The sequence below is a fragment of the Echinops telfairi genome, unplaced genomic scaffold, assembly GCF_000313985.2.
Source record: "Echinops telfairi isolate 266 unplaced genomic scaffold, ASM31398v2 ScPeMD7_7420;HRSCAF=8458, whole genome shotgun sequence".
Classification (NCBI taxonomy): Eukaryota; Metazoa; Chordata; class Mammalia; order Afrosoricida; family Tenrecidae; genus Echinops; species Echinops telfairi.
In genome coordinates this window covers 35,884,953-35,897,050 of record NW_022111320.1, presented here as the reverse complement: position 1 = coordinate 35,897,050, position 12,098 = coordinate 35,884,953, and the positions used below count along the sequence as shown (strand labels likewise).

The 12,098-nt window shown below is 44.3% G+C and overlaps 1 protein-coding gene and 1 pseudogene across 1 annotated transcript in view; one reads left to right on the top strand and one right to left on the bottom strand.

Annotated features, from left to right (window-relative positions):
- The window catches only part of UBE2E2 (ubiquitin conjugating enzyme E2 E2), a 343,460-nt gene that overhangs the window by 232,063 nt on the left and 99,299 nt on the right, over window positions 1–12,098 (top strand). The gene's annotated exons all lie outside the window — the stretch shown is intronic.
- Window positions 10,887–11,463, bottom strand: LOC101638584 (annotated as a pseudogene).

Genomic DNA, 12,098 nt, shown 5'->3' with positions numbered 1-12,098 from the left:
CTCAGGGGATTTGTGGCTTTGCTTTGCTCCAGTTGCTGGTCTGTCATGTTCCTTCTAAGTTCACCCTACAGGCGTGTGGTCAGACCAGACTACTCCCTGCCATGTGTCCCCAATATTGTTCTCTGACACGGTATGCTCCAGTGAGGGGACATCACGTCTCGAGCTATTGTTGACCATGCGGTCTTCTTTCTGCCTTAGCAGCTCTGTGTAGTGACATTGTCCTCAAGGCTTGGTGTGCCAGTATGGGGTCTAGTCCCTCACACTCTCCTTCTTGGTTTGTTTTTGTGTGGGTGCAGCAGGCCAGCCCCTCTCCCCAACCTGTGGGTTTAGTTGCTCTATAGCACATACTTCTAGGGAGGGGGGGGTCAGTTGGCTCTAAGTGGGGCCCAGCCCTGTAGACCCCTCTGTTCATGAATTGCTCCATGTAGTTACATTGCCCTCAAGGAAAATGGCTAACTCTTCAGATGATATAATGGCTGAACCACCCACAGAAATTTGAACATATATCTCCAAGGGCGTGTGAGATATCACCCAGTCAGTTGTGGCCCACAGTGAGTGTCCTTGTGTGACAGTAGAACTTCCCCTTGCAGCTTGGCAGGCCATCATCTACAGAGTGGACCACCAGCTCTTTGTCCCACAGAGCCACCAAGCCCTTCCCACTGCAACCTTTGTGCCACCAGGGCTCCTAGCTGAGGCCTAGTGTTTTCAAAAGAAACCAGTCCCCAGAACATTATCCAAAGGCAAATAATAATAAGTAGAAAGATTACCAGGTCGCAGTGGGGAGCAACTTCAGCATAAGTTGCATATATATATAATGTGAAACAGAAAAAATATCAAGAATATAACCCCAAGACAAAGCTGCAGTCTTTTTCTGCATAATAAGTTGATCTTTACTAAAGTAAGAAAGCAAATTCTGTTCTCATGTGACCATCCTGTCACCTGTGGTGTCTTTTAAGTTAGATATACTAAGAACTTGAGCAGACCTAGAGAATCATTAGAAATTGGGGGTGGGGCTACTTAAAGTTATAAATCGTTTAGTTCAGATTTTTACCTTCCTAAATTTCCAGTAAGTGGAAGTCAGAGGGGCCCAGACAGTATGTTTTTTGACAGAAGTACGGGAAAGTGGGGCTTGAAATTAACAAAAGTTGAAATGGCTCTCTTTGTCATAGGAAATTGTCCAACTTTTCCTTTAAGTTCTAGAAACAAATTAAGGGGTGGCTTTCCAACTGCTTAATTAAACAGGCTACTCTGGTGTGAAAATGATTCTGAAACTAACAATGTGAAATGTACCAAGCAGTTAATTATCAATGTCTATTTTGTGATTTTAGCACATAAATATGAGGGGGCTTAAAAAAAGACCTTGGGGAAAATGGCAGAGAAAGGTAACAAATCCTCCACCAACGTTGTGAATCATCCCTGTATAACAGGCAGTTGGATTTGGGTTTTGACATTCCCAAAGGAAATTTAAATCAGAACTAACAACCTTAGACAATTTTGAGCCCCTGCTGATACTATGTTTCTACCACTGGATCATAATCTACAATGTATCAAGATCCCCAGGTTATTTTTATGGATACATAAGATTCAACTTTAGTTTATATTAAGGATCACCTGGGGATCTTGTTACACTGCAGACTCTGATTCAGTATATCTGAGGTGGTGGTTGTTGGGGGTCTTTTAGTGCCTTCCAACTCATAAAAGACATGAAAATGTTCTATGACCACAGAGCAAAACACCACTCTGCCCTGTGCTGTCTTCAGAATTGTGTGCGTGAGCCCATTATTGTAGCCACTTTGTCAGTCCGTCTTGTTGAGGCGCTTCCTCGGTGTGTTAGGCGGGGTTGACTAGAGAAACAAATCGAGACCTTCATATATGTGTAAGAGAGAGCTTTATATCAAAGAATAATTGTATATCAAGGAAACATCCCAGCCCACTTCAGGTCAAGTCCATAAGTCCAATACCAGGCCATAAGCCCGGTACTTGTCTATTGGTCCCTCTTCAGACTCATGGAGCCACATGCAATGATGCAGACTGCAGGAAGATCACAGGGTGCAAAGGTGTGTGGATCCATCACCAGGTTGGTGTGGAAGGTGTAGGCCGGGGGTGAGGTGGGGGCTGTTCCCAGGAGCCTCCTTTTGAGAAGGTCACACCCACAAGGAGACACCATCAAGCTGTGCCCTGATGGGCAAGCTAGACTCCACCCCTAGACTTTCATATCTTCAAGTGGACAGGAAATTATGTAGCTATCCCACTCCGTGTCGTTGACCCTCTGCTTCATAGGCTGATAACATGTCCAAAGCAAACAGAACATGGCCATCCTTGCTTCCAGGGAGCTTCGCTTCTTCGGAGACGGATTTTTTTCTTCTTCTTTCCTTTTGGCTGTCCAAGATTTAGGCAGTCATCTTTGCTAAAACCATAATTCCAATGTCGCTTCTTTGGTCCAGCATTTCTGTGTATACGAATGATTAGAAAATGCCCTGACTGGAGTCAGGCAAACCTTAGTCCTCAAAGTGACAGTTTAAGGGTCTTTTGCAACAGAAATGCCAATAAAAGACATCATGTGATTTCTTGCCTGCTGTGTCCCTGGGTGTTGATGGTGGATCCCAGTGAAATGAAATCCTTGACAGCTTCGTGATGATGATGTGCGTCTGGGTCCAGTTGTGAGGGTTTTTGCTTCCTCTAGATTGAGATGGAATCCATACAGGAGACCACAGGCTTTGATCTTCCTCAGTAAGTGCTTGAAGTCTTCTTTGATGTCAGCAGCCCAGGGGTGTCATCTGCACATCACAGGTGGTTGTGAGTCTTCCTGCAATCCTGGTGCGTTGTTCCTCCCCTTATAGTCCAGCTTCTCAAATTACTTGCTCAGCATACAGTGTGAGCAAATATCTGGGGTTAGAAGCCAAATTCTCGGTAGTGGGCTCAGGGGTGGGGGGCGGGGGAGTGTCCAGACTGGTTCACAGCTGATTTAAATCCATCAAAGCAAAGAACATGCCCAGCTGGCATAAGTACTTGACAGAAACACAGAACACAGGAGAAGGCAGGGGTATTTTGGGTAATACATTCGATTCACAACCTTTCTGTTTCCATGTTAATATTTTTGTCCCTTCAAATGCTACTCTCGACAACCCACATACATCAAATGAATACTAGCGTCTTATAAATAGCAGCAGTTTGGTTTTTCTTCCCCTGTGAGTTAGTCAATAAGAGTGGCCATCTTTAAAAGCAATTTCTTTTATCTTTGTAATCAAATCACCCTGAGGTTTTCATGTGAACTCATTCCTGGGGGTTATCAGAGCTTCGCTTTTCATATACTGCATATACTGTAGTCACACAATGTCCTTAGCATTTGTTTCAATTTATAACAAACGCAATTAGCCCTTTTTGAGTGCTTTGTTCAGTTACAATTAAAGCTGTTAGGGATTGGTGTAGCCAAGGCTGAGAAGGTGTTTTTAATTATTCATTCCTCGGTTTGTTTCTTACAGCAACCTCAGCTGGGCTTTATTACGCAAAGGTTAATGCAAACTGAGAAGTGGGCAAATTAAATCTGCTTGGCAGCCAACAGCTTGGCATATTAGCAGCCACCGTAAGACGGGGATTGGCTATCTTCACCATCACTGCACTTCCACAAGCAGAAACCACTAATTCCCTCAAAGGTGGTGCACGTTGACAGGAATTAGTAGGGGATTCTACAAATTTGTGGTTCTTAAATAGCAAACCTTTCGTAAAACCTGTGTGTGTGTTGCTTACTGGAAGATGGCAGTGTCTGAAATCTAAAGGCAATAGTATCTGCTGTAGACAGCTGATGGCAGCTACCCTGACTAACGAACTTTGTAGAATATTGACTCACCAAGTCGAGTGCTGGAAGTCACTTCTATCAGTGTTTTCCAAGGGCAGACTGCATAATCTCATGTGAAAGCTAGGGCATCTCAGACCATCCCATGGGTAGTTAACACTTGAGTAGTGGAATATGATATAATGGAGAAATACAGCCTTAATTTAAGGTGACCAGATGCCCCGCTTTGGATGGGACAGCCCCAATTTTTGTCGTTTTAAAAAAGTCCCAATTTTTGGAAAGAATCCACGGCAAGCTAGGGAACAGTCTATTTGGTCCATATAGACCAAATTTTTAATCAAGAACACCCTCCACCCCTGGTTAATGGTGTACCGCTTTAAATCTGGTCACCTTACCTAAATTCCACCCCTTGGGAAGTGTTCTGAATTACCAGACGTATCTGACTCCCAAAGTGAAAAGACAGCTTCTTTGTCTTCCCTGTGACGAGTCCTTCTCTTTTCTCCACGATGAGTGTGACGGCTCACTTTAACACTGGCTTTTGGCCGGGCCGCCCTTCTGCCAAGAGCCCAGACAAGCACATTCCATCCCTTCTCCGCAGAGCAGGCCGCATAGGCAAACCTAGGCTGTGCCGCCCATCGCCCTGTTCTTGCCTCTGTTCCCTTTGACCAAAATCTCCTGGCATCCCTGACCCTGTGATGGCTGAAGGGAAGCAGGAAGAAGCAGAGAAGAAATCTGTGGGTGTCATTGAGGGGCCTGGGTGTTTTATATTTTCCTAGCACAACACTGGATTCATGAAAGGGCTGCAAAGTGTTAGGTAATCCAGACTTGTAAAATTTGATGTGAGGTTTAAGAAAGAAGGAAAAAAATTAAGTGAATCCACCATCTCAGATCGTCGATGTGAAGGTTAAAGAAGATGGCGAGAGGGTGAAAGCCATGTGCCATCAGCTCAGCAGAGTGCATGTTGTTGGTGCTCTCCCATTGTTGACTTCGGTCTCTAAGGGGTTAGCTGACGTTGGGGCGAATGTGTGTGTGCTTCAGAACATGCTAACATGAATCAGCTTGTTACGGGCATTTGTGCTTTTAGCCAGCTCCCGTCTCAAACAGAAATGTTGACAACTACTGTGAGAAGGAGCTAGTTTTGTGTGTGCTGCTGCGGTCTCCTGTTTCTTTCGCCTCCGGCCCTTGCTGGCACATGGGTAGCATGTTGTATGGGAAAGAAAATGAACTTTTGAACCAGCAAGTCTGGCTTTGAAACTCAGTACCTCCGCTGACTGTTCAACCTGTCAACGCACCGAACTTCTTTGAGTCTTGGTGCAGATCATGCTAAGTTCACAGAGTGGCAGTAATTTAAGAGTGTAAAGTTGGTTATGCATTGGACTGCTAAGCACAGATTCAGCAGTTTGAACCCACCAGCCGTTCTGAGGGAGCAGGATTAGTCATTTTGCGCCTGTAAATATTTTCAACCTCTGAAACTGTATAACAGCGGTTCTCAATCTGTGGGTCCCGACCCCTTTGGGGGGGGTGTCAAATGACCCTTTCACAGGAGTCGCCCGATTCATAACAATAGCAAAATTACAGTGATGAAGTAGCAATGAAAATAACTTTATGGTTGGGGGTCACTGCCCTAGAAGGTAAGTCATGTTCTCTGTTTACGGATAAGAAAACTAAGGATCGGAGAGGTGTAAAAATTACGTAGCATAAAGTCTAGCTCTGGAGTTGATGGATCTTGTGTATCACACGTGTTTCATTGTATTTTCACTATTGAAAAATCTTCCATCAATATTTGTCAACCATTAATGGGTGTGCGTACCAGGCTTCTAGAGAGCTTGTTGAAAGTTGGTCTGATTCAGTAGGTCGGGCTGCAGCTGGAGGCCCGCAGAGGCTCCATCTTCCATGAGAGAGGTTCTCAGCCCAGGTTTTTGTTGTTACTTTTGTCATTTAAAGTTCCAGGTGTCCTTCACACTTTTTAAAGCAGTGAGCCACTCAAAAGAGTATTCACTGATACCCCTTGCTGAAGACCAATAAAGAAAACATCGTGGAATTTCTCTGGTTGAATCTCGGGTGGAGATCATAGAGATCAAAAGAGATTCAGGGGACTCCCACTCCTACTTTAAACCCCACAGGTCTCCAGCATACCCTTCCAATTCCTTATTATGGCATATAGGGCCCTGTACCATCTAAACTCTGCCTCACGGAATATACTCACCTTTGTTGTTTACACAACAGACAACTTATTTTCCTCCTCCCTGCACTCTCCCTGCCCCTCTGTTTCCTTTAACTTGCTTTGCCCCATTCTCTTGTCCCTATTACAATGTGTTTTACCTTTCCAACACAGAGTCAGTGCAACCCCTTTATGCTGCCTATCCCCAGAGGAGATGCTATTCATGTCTAACGAGTACGCTCAAAGAGATTCAAATATTCTCTCTCTCTCTCTCTCTCTCTTTCTCTCTGTCTGTCTGTCTGTCTGTCTCTCGTCCATGGGGAAATGAGCGCTATCATGACTGGTGTAAGAAAGGAAGGCAGGGCCACTTTTTGCAGGGCTCTCCTAGCACCCTGATCAGGAATTCCACGGTCTGGCTTTCCCCTCGCATAGCCCAGAAAGGAATCCCCTTGGAATCATCATTGCTCTTTATCTTGCCAGGTCACTGCATGACACCAATGGCCCAAAGGTGGCCTGGATCTCCTGAAGGAATCAGTAGGGAAATTCTGGATGAAGTCGGCTAAACCCCATCTTGTTGGCAGTCAGTCAATATCTTCTAGTGCTGGATTATTATTTACAGCAGCGGTTCTCAACCTTCCTAATGTCACAACCCTGTAATACAGTTTCTCATGTTGTGATGGCCCCCCCCAACCATAAGATTATTTTCATTGCTACTTTATAACTGTAATTTTGCTACTGTTAGGAATCGGGCAACCCCTGTGAAAGGGTTGTTCGACCCCCATGGGGTCAGGACCCACAGGTTGAGAACTGCTGATTTACAGGGTCTGTGTTAATGAGTTAGCTCCGTTCTTTGCCTATCTATAGGACTGTTTTTTTTCCTCCTGAACTTGGAGGAAAACCATCACATTGGTCTTTACTGTTTCTTTTTGTTGAGGTGGTAACTTGGGCGTATCAGAGAGGTGTGAACACTCATGTTTGTGCCATTGTTACGTAGCATATGGTGACTTTGGCTTGGTGCTGCCTTAGATGTTATAAGATAGGAAATATGAAACTTAAGCTGCTTTATTACTAGATTATAAACTAAGAACGATGAGGCTAATCCATCCTTTTTGAGGTCTGTATGTAATGGGGAGACATGTAGGGACAGAAAGCAGTCTTCCCATAGGAGATGTTGCCCAGAACCACTTCTTATGTTCATGCCTGGAGCCCAGGGGTCGGAGGAGAGGAGAGCTTATCCTATGGAATCCTCTTTCAATCCTCTAGTTTCTCACTTTGCCTAATCATAGTGGTGGTATAAATTTATATAATCCTTACTATGGGCCAGGCACTAGTGGAAGCACTTATATTAACACATCTAATCCTCACATCAAACTTAAGAGTTAGTCACTCTTTCAAAGACAAGGGAATTGACCAAAAGTTAAATAGTTTGCATGCAATAAGCTAGGAGTTGGACCTTGCCTCTCTGGCTCTTAAAGTTATATTAATAACTAAGTACGGCCACCTAGTCTAGTAGATCTGATTCGAGGCTCTAAATCTCTATGGGAGGAGACAACAGCATCTTTCACCCCTGGGGTGGCTGGTTGGCTCTAATTGCCAATCTTAGTGTTACAAGCTCAACGCTTACCTGACAGTGCTACACCAGGGCTCCAGGACTCTATATGATGCTATTAGACTCGTGTTTAATTTCTAAAGATGACCGTGGCTTTCTGAGACGGTAACTGTTTATAGGAGCTCAAAGCCCAGTCTTTATCTCGAGGAACTGCTGGTGGTTTTGAGCTGCCACCCATTTGGATCGCAGCCCAACTTGTAACCACTACACCACCCGGGCTTCTATTGTATAGATGTTAGAAAGTACTAAAACTGCATTTTGCATGTCACTAAAGAGCTTTGCATTTTATCCTGTCTGAGTGGGGGTTTTTTGTTTTGTTTTTAAAGAATTTTTTGAGAAAGGATTTGGCTTCCTGTAAACTATGAAGGGGCAGCAGGGGCTTTGTACTCTTGTCACACACTTCCCTACTGCAGACACCTTGAAGTCCTTTCAACTCTAACACATGTGTAGGGGAATCTAAATATTAAAAACAAACAAACAAAAAAACCTGTATTTGTTACAGTGGCAAGTTCACATGAAGTCCTTTCAACTCTAGCACATGTGTAGGGGAATCTAAATATTAAAAAACAAAAACAAAAAACTGTATTTGCTACAGTGGCAAGTTCACATGACAAATTTTCTTCCAGTTGGGATAAGAGAGGCTCATTCCAGAAGTTCTGGTTACCTTGACTTCCATTTCTCACCCAGGAGAGCGGAAGTGCAAGAGTTGGGTGGAAGATGGGCAGCAGGAAGCTGTATGTTTGGTAAAGAAACGAAGGGCTTAGTCAAAGATAGCCATTAGGTTTCTAGTTTAGTTTTCAAGGCTGGAAGATGGTAGTTGCTCTAAGAAACTTCAGAAAATAGTCCGTGAAACGTGCCTAGGACATCTGCATGTTGGTCTTGATCTCGGGTCTCCTAAGGAGGGCAGGCTACCACAATGGCAACTGTGTAGGGTTTTTGTTTGTTGTGCTTCTTAAGTTTAATCTTCATGTCTAAATTGGAACCACTGAGACTGAATAAGAGCCTCTTCCTACAGAAGGCTCAACTTTTCTCCTCTAAGTATGTCCTCAGGTAAAGCAGCTCACCTTGCTGACCTTTAGTTTTATCACCTTGGAAAGGAAGCTTTAGACATAAGTGATTCTCTATAGTAGAGGAGCTTTTTCAAGTCCCTCCTTCCTCCTGGGACACAGGACCCCCACTGCTTAAGTGGGCCTTGTTATTGGAAGGAGATTGTGTACTGGAAAGGATAAAGGAAAAAGAAGCAGGAATTAACTCATTGAGCTCATTTCTGGTGTCCTTTCCACAAACTGATAAGATCTGAAAGTTCTGTAACTCTGTATTTTAAGTAACTGTATTTGATTTTATGCCAAATAGTTCAACTCAGGATAATTCAGTCCAGTTCTAATTCTTGCTGGAATTAGGGGGAAAAAAGCGTGGGGGTGAGGGGAGACTAGACATTTCACAACTCCCTTTGAATAGGAACTTTATTTCTAATAACCTATATTATTAAAAAGTGGCTTGACTAACAGCATCAGACGTCATCTAACCTGACAAGGGGGGAGAGAATTGCCATCGGTTTCAGCCCGAGGCTGGTTGTCTGAAGCAGAGGTTGGCTGGACCTCCTCTTAAACCTTTTTACCAATTCTGACACTTGCTGTCCCTCCCAGAGCACTCATCTGGGTGTGATAGTCCATTGCAGTGGTCACAAAGAGCTCACAGACAATACAGTCCTCAAGAGGACTTTATTAGAGAAGTTGCAGGTTTCAGATCAGGATCAGAAATGACTGAGAATATAGTTCTGCCAAAGCCACTTCTCGGTTGTGTCTATATAGACAGGCCTCTCAGCCCTTTGGCCTATTCTCTGCCCTGTTTGGGAAAGTTTTCTTAACGCTGTTCTTTTAACTCTGCCAATAAGTACCCTGAGGCACCTCACTCAGCCAGTTAGCCTCAGTGCAAAGATGCTCACTTCTCTCACTCTGGGTTAGCAAGCCTACCTCCACCTACTAGTACCCAAAACCACCCAACTCTCCCAGGAAGCTTCCTGCCCAAAGGCTTTCTCTGTCTCTCTGGGCCAGAGGTAGGCAAGCCTGACTGACAAGTACCCAGAGGTGCTCTGCGTCTCCATCAAGCCTCCTGTCCAAAGGTGCTCAGCTCTCTTTGCTCCATTGGCCGAGAGGCACCATGTGCCCTCTCCTGCTGCTCGCTGCTTCCACTGTTACGACCTCTGTCTCCTGGGTCTAGGACATTCTCAGCATAAGCATTCTGGGTCCATAAGATATGTTCTGGTCCTGGTTCTTCTTCCTGTGATAGTCAGGTCCCCTCTCTGCTTGATTCGCTTTCCTTTCATCTATATTAACATAAAAGATGTAACTCAAGGGTGATGACTACGGGTAAGAGTGGGGGCTTGTGTCAAAGTGAAAAACTCACTCTGAAATGGGACCATAACCACAAACATAGAAGGTGAGATTTACAGCTCATAGCAAAATGAAGCACAATTACATCAGATCACAAAATCCAGAAGGCTGCCAAGTTATGTAAGGACCAAGACAACTGAAAAGCATGGCCCAGCTACCTTGGTACATAACCTTAACCATGGCCAATGTAACTAAAGTCCCCAACCTTATTTACAGTAGCAGCAAGCTGTCCAGTCCCCTTGGTAGGCCACAGGCACCTCATTTGCATGGTGCCACCCAGTCATTGTATGGAAATCAAAAAGATTATGACTAAAAGAGCTTTATTAAGTCATCCACCACCGCACTACATTTACCTTGAAGTCATGCTGTAACTACAAACCTATAATTTACTCTGCCTTTAAACTCTTCCTTCTGATAAACTTATCTATTCCTATTAAGTCTAATTATAGCTCAGGGCGTAACCAGGTGCATTATTCATCTAAGTGAGTATGTTTGTCTGGTAACACGGAGCTGTTGTTGCCAAAGCTTTACCGTCAACCTGTCTGGATGTGCTCTGTCTGTAGTGCCTGCCAACTCCAGGAGAGGTCAGCGGAGGGGCGGGTGCTGTTCGCCACGTGCTTGAAAGACTGCTTCGGGATACATTTCTTCTCTTTTTTAGCATAGGAGAAGTCAAACACTAGCGCTTAAACCATCCTCCTTCACTTCTCATGTGCACGTCTATTTTATCCTGTCTCCCCACCTCTCTCCTGCACTTTGCATGGCGTTGGGTATGTCCGACCATTTCTTTCTCCTTTTTTTTTTGAGTTTAAATGCATTTTATTTTTAGACAACCTACACATGTTTTGTTTTGTTTTGTTTTTCTTAAAAAAAAACAAACAACCTCAGCCAAATAAATCAAGGTCAAAAGTAAATGAAGAACTCATGATGACATCAGTTCCGTTTGTCTAAGTCCCAGTGTTGTGTGGATGAACAGGTCGTGAGTTCCCCACCATGTTGACATGTCTCCATCTCTCAGCCATCCTTAAAGAAGATCATATACGGGGTCACACCAGCCTCACGGTAGTCCAGCAGAGCAACCATGCCATCTGGATTCATGTTCTCACCAAGAAAGAAGTGATCGTTTTTGAAATTTGCAAGGATGTGCTTGATTTGTTCTGCAGCCCCTGTCATAAAAGACGTTACTCTTTCTGGTTTCTGCTCTTCAAGTTTGCCTTTGATTGATTTCATGTCGTCTTTGATGTCCTCGTATGCTTCTTCGGTGAAGCTGGTCTCCTGCAAGTGATGTTCATGACAGTATCAACACCGGTGACCACTGTGCTTTCTGTCCCATCACCATTGGGGCCTTCAGCTGAGGCATTGCCACCAATGACGAGTCATCGATGTTACCTTCGGTCCTACGGACCATCTTCCCCTCCACTTCCAGACACAGCCCGTCTGCAATCTCCCGGATCTTGTAGATGTCGGAGAACGTCTCGTCATGGCTGATGAGGTCCCGGGAGATGATCATGATGGCAGCTAGAGGGAGACAGTGGCGGCAGTAGCTTAGGAGGAGCCCAGACCTCTGAGCCAGCGTGGTACGGTCAGGGGAAGTGGGGAGCAAGTGGGGAGCGGGTGGAAAGGGCCCTGTCCGACCATTTCTTAAAGGTCTTCTGTATAAACCTGCATCCATCAACAATACAAAGTTCGTAGTTCGTTTTTATTATTTCTCTAGGTAGGTCCACACTGCTGACAGGCTTGGACTTGTAGACTTATTTTTACTTAGCCTATTTTTCTTATATAAATTTTTCATACCAATCAGAGAAACATGTCTAACACATAAGTAAATTACAAGTCCTAGTCCTGAGCTCTATGCCCCTGAACACAGCCCCACACACACACACACACACAAAGAAGGAGAGCCTCACAAGTTGAACCATGTGCCTTCTGCGCCCTGTTCCTCCCATCTCAGAATCCAGTCTCCTGAACTCCTCTCTCATTCTTTTTTGTTCCCTTTTGTTTTTTAATTTTAACTTTTATTGACATAATTTACATATCATACAATTCAGTGGTTTAAACATATTTAAAAGAGTTGTAAATTCATCACCATAATCTGCATTAGAACTTTATCTTCTTCCTTGCATTCATTGTTAATAGCTCCCATTT